Source organism: Otolemur garnettii, unplaced genomic scaffold, assembly GCF_000181295.1.
Source record: "Otolemur garnettii isolate 467f Iridium unplaced genomic scaffold, OtoGar3 scaffold00038, whole genome shotgun sequence".
Lineage (NCBI taxonomy): Eukaryota > Metazoa > Chordata > Mammalia > Primates > Galagidae > Otolemur > Otolemur garnettii.
In genome coordinates this window covers 3734499-3739280 of record NW_003852433.1, presented here as the reverse complement: position 1 = coordinate 3739280, position 4782 = coordinate 3734499, and the positions used below count along the sequence as shown (strand labels likewise).

Sequence of the window (4782 nt, the reverse complement as noted above, 5' to 3'; positions counted from 1 at the left end):
CTCATAGGAATATTGGCTATTCTTCCTAATATTGGTCACTTATAGAAACATGGAGGTGCTGAAAACTTAAGGACTTTCCCAGGATTCCAGAGTTTATAAGTAATGGGGCTCTGAGTTGAATCCAGGCAACTGGATTCTACCCTCTACTTATTTAACCACCCATGACACTGCCTAAGTCACACTGACTCTTTTGCACCCTTGGACCTCAAACATCAAGGAGTCGGTGACTCTACTGCCTCCAGAAATTAGGTACATGGCTCAGCACCTGTAGCTCAGTGGCTAGGGCACCAGCCACATATACCGGGGCTGGCAGGTTTAAACCCAACCTGGGCCTGCCAAACAACAATGACAACTACAACAAAAAATAGCCAGGTATTGTGGAGGATGCCTGTAGTCCCAGCTACTTGGGAGGCTAAGGCAAGAGAATTGCTTAAGCCTAAGAGTTTGAGATTGCTGTGAGTTGTAATGCCATGGCACTACCAGGGCAACATAGTAAGACTCTGTCTAAAAAAAAAAAAAGAAAGAAAGAAAGACAAGAAAAAGAAATGAGGAACAGAGATGTGCAAGTGTTAACAGGATCAGAGATCCGGGACCTGGGCTCCCAGTCCATGGGCACGTTCTCCTGGTCACCTCTCAAGCGTGTACACTGCGGAGTTTGTACACCCTGCAGGGCCCGCAGGTGCTATTTATTCAGCTAGGTGTGGGCTCTGCCGGGCTCCTGGGCTATTGTTTGCACAGCAATTGTCACTGAGATCCCACCAGTCTACACTCCTAATCAAGGTATGGGAACAAAGACTGAAAAGAACATTCTTTTGCTGGTTTCAGACACCCTGACTCATGTTTTCAGTTTCTATCTAATAAAATGCAAATCACTGAAAGTAGGGGGTTGCCTGAGAAGTTCACATCCTAAAAGCAGTGGACCAGGCCTGAGTTCTCTTTACATCTGTGCAGCCTCCAGGAACCAGACAAGGTCTAAAAATGACAGGGATCTAGGCTGAAACCCCAGTTCCACCGACTAATTTAGTGATATTGGGCTTCCCCCGTCGGAGCCTCCTCCTCAGAAATGGAGCCAGTTCCTACCTTGCAAGAATCAAAGAGAAAATGGACATGAAGCGTTCCCACTGTGCCTGGCACACATCAATACTCATTAGCTATTCCTCCTAATGTTGACTTATTTCACACACCCTCATGCATTTTTCTTTGAAAATAAAGGGAGCTGGGGTGGCATCTGCGGCTCAAGGAGTAGGGCGCCAGCCCCATCTACCAGAGGTGGTGGGTTCAAACCTGACCCTGGCCCCAAATTGCAAAAAAAAAAAAAAAAAAAAAAAAAAAGAGCTCTAGAGTAAGGACAAAAACAAGGCTTCATGTTTTTGCTACTCTGACTTCCTGTTACCTGGCGGCTGCCGCTTCTACCTGGCTTCCAAGAACTTTTAGAAGTAGAAAGTGAACAAACAAGTGAGATTTTAATCTGTAAAAACAGATTTACAGATTTTCTCTTTCTCAGGGAGGCTGCTGCCTACAGCTGGAAGCAAATCCATTTAATCAGTAACTTTACCCCTCTGATCAATTTCCAACAAGCAGTTCCTGTTCTGAACCAGGATATGCAAACACCAGCACTTACTGGAAGGGAGGTTTCAGGGCCTTCTGGATTTCATCAGCTGCCTACTCTCCCAGGAGAGCCTGTGGGACCTGTCAAGCCAGCAGCCAAGGACGGAGGCAAGCTGAACATGTCAAGATCTACCAGGCCTCTCTCTCTTTTGAGTTTTTAATCCAGGCAGTACATATTTAAGAAATGCCAAGGAGGAAACTGATTTACAGTTGCCAAGCCAAGTGGGGTGCAAAGAGAAAACAAGATGAAATGCAAAGGATCTCGTATCTCATTGTACAGAGAAGTGAGGAGGTGGGACAAGCGCAGGGAGCACAGCCTTCTCAGGTACCAGGAGCCCTGGGTCTCTTCCCAGCTCCTGCTTCCAAAGATAGCCTCTCTGGGGACTTTAAGAGAGAGCAGTAATACTGCCCAGGCCCAGAGACCTGAACCTCCCTCATGCTACTTTGTGGAGAGAATCAAAGCAGGGAAGAGGGGTGATAAGTGTGCGGAATTTAAGGCCAAACAAAAAGGTGGGAGAAGGATGTCCTCTCTCTATGTCTCATATTCATGCCTCCCATTTATAACAACAAAAAAAAGTTGATGGTTAAAAAAGAAATATTATGAAAGTCTTGAAGGGTTCAGAGATGGGAGAAGGAAAAAGACAACAAACAAAAGTTAAAATAAGTATACAGAAATCCAAAAAGATCTTCTTATACTTTTGGGTACAGTAGCAGGTGTTAAAGGTTGAATATATATTTTTTGTTAGTTTCAAGTCATTTTTAGAACCAAATAAACTATTATTGCCTTTTTTCTTGTTGTTGAGACAAAGTTTCATTACATTGCCCTTGGTAGAGTGCAGTGGCATCACAGCTCACAGCAACCTCAAACTCTTGGGCTTAAGCAATTCTCTTGCCTCAGCCTCCCAAGTAGCTGGAACTACAGGCGCCCGCCACAATGCCTGGCTATATTATTGCCTTCTTGAGAGTCCATCTCAAATGCCAGGTGGCATCTATGTTCTTTAGCAGGGAGAAGGGGCAGGGAGAAAAGAAAAGCTAAACTTCTACTCATCCTTCAAAGCCCATTCAAACATCCTCTCCTTTATGAAGCCTTCCCCAATGGCTGTGCTGGTAATAGTTACTCGGCCCTGGAACTATTTACAATTTTCTTCCTCTTCTAGATTCTGCTCCTCTGAGAGCAAGATAAAGGCAGTACAGTGTTCAGGGTGAATGCGTGACCCCAAATCAAAGTTTTCTGGGCGTGGTTCTGATTATTGTGGGAAATATCAGTTTAGTGCAGGTGTCATGGTTAACCTTACCCAGCCCCCTAGACACCAAGTACAAAAAAGCATTAAATGTAAATGACTAAGCAAGGTGAAGTTTCAGAACCTCGTCTGTACAAAGGCAAACTGTGCTCTCCCCTCTCATGCTGGCATTTGGGAGAGTATGGGACACTTGCTTGATGAAAATTTGGGAGGTCCCTTTAGGAAGCTTTATTCTCAACTGGGCACAGTGGCTCATGCCTATAATTCTAACAGTTTGGGAGGCCAAGGCAGGACAATTACTTGAGAGTAGGAGTTTGAGACCAGCGTGGGCAGTATAATAAGACTTTGTCTCTTCAAAAAATAGAAAAGTTAGCTGCATGTGGTGGCATATGCCCATAGTTCACACAAAAAGAAAGAAAGAAAGAAGAAAAAAAATAAAAATAAAAAAAGAGAGAGCGAGAGAGAGAGAGTTTTGTTTTCAATGATTTTCCCCAAGACCTTTAAATGAAACTTAGACAGTGCACTTCCAGCAATCCTGAACAAATCTCACTTTTAAAAACATTACCAAACCACTTCAATCTCAGAAATGTTTATTCCCATCCAAAGCTGCACCCAGGGATGCTATCTTCTTTACTCCTTTATCTGTTCCAGAAGGTAAGAAAAAATAAAAGATTCACAGACCCTTGGAGTTGTAAAAGCATCTGGTCAACTGAAAGATGACTGTGAAGGACTCCCTGCCCCTCTTCCATGTATGTGTCTGAATTGTTGGAGGAATCTGTATACACTTTGTAACCCCCTGCACTGCCTCTGCAAAGATCTGCACTTGTATCGGTGTTTGAGACACCGAGTCAGTGTGTGTTCCAGGCACCTGCACACACCGTTCCCAGTGATGAGAAGGCCATCTGTGGATAGGTAGATCTCCAAAAACAGAGCTTTATTGTAGTTGCTATCATCCTCCTTTAGATATCTGGGTGGTGTTTCCAAAAGTGAAGTCAGAGTGGCTCAGGCTGCCCTAGGCTGCCTTTGTTCTGGAGCCCAAAACTGTAAATTAAACAAGCTCCTTCCTGTGTTCCAGGCACTCTATTAGGTTACTTTCATGCATGTTGCCACCTTTTCCAGTAAAAACAAACACCAGCAACAATGAAGCAAAAAAGGGGGGGAGCACTTAAAGAGGTTAATGCCTTATTCCAGGTTATCCAACAGAGCCAAGAATAATTTATGTCTTAAAGCTCAAGATCAGCAGTTAATCCACTACCTCTCTGCTATCTGAGAGGTTACAGTGAACAGACATTAACAGGTATTTTTGGAAACACATTATGAGTTCTAAGGACTATAATATAGTCTACAATTCTGGAATTATATGCTGGAATATACAACACGTTTTCAAATGGAAAATGATTGTGTTTTGTATAAAGCAACAGAGTCACATTTTAATTTACTTTATTTTAAATCTAGGGAGAGTGCGAACACAGTCTCCCACTACCACAAATCATGCAGTTGAGTTTCCCACATTTGGGGGAAATCGCAGGGGTCAGCACATCTGGAGTGCAATGGATAAGCCTCGCTCTGGGAAAACCACCTTCATGATCATGGAATTTCCCCTGCCAGGTAAGTATTAGAATCACATTTTAAAATTACAGGTTGCAAACTCTTCTTTCTTGGATCTGACTACCTCACCTTATTAGATATAGAGCAACTCCCACCAGCCATCTACCCTCAGTTGCAGGGTAATTCAAAGCCCGGCCTATGGTGGCTCAAGCCTATCATTCTAGAGCTCTGAGAGGTGGAGGTGGGTAGATTGCTTAAGCTTAGAAATTCAAGACCAGCTGAGCAAGAGTGAGACCCCGTCTCTACTAAAAATAGAAAAACTAGCTGCACATTGTGACAGGCACAAATAGTCTCAGCTACTTGGGAGGCTGAGGAAAGAGGATCA

The 4782-nt window shown here is 43.7% G+C and overlaps 1 non-coding gene across 1 annotated transcript; it reads right to left on the bottom strand.

Moving 5' to 3' along the window:
- Positions 1–4302: 4302 nt before the first annotated feature.
- On the bottom strand, positions 4303–4465 carry LOC111725377. Its single transcript, XR_002773453.1, has one exon. It is a non-coding gene; the product is annotated as a U1 spliceosomal RNA (small nuclear RNA).
- Between the last annotated feature and the right edge of the window lie 317 nt (positions 4466–4782).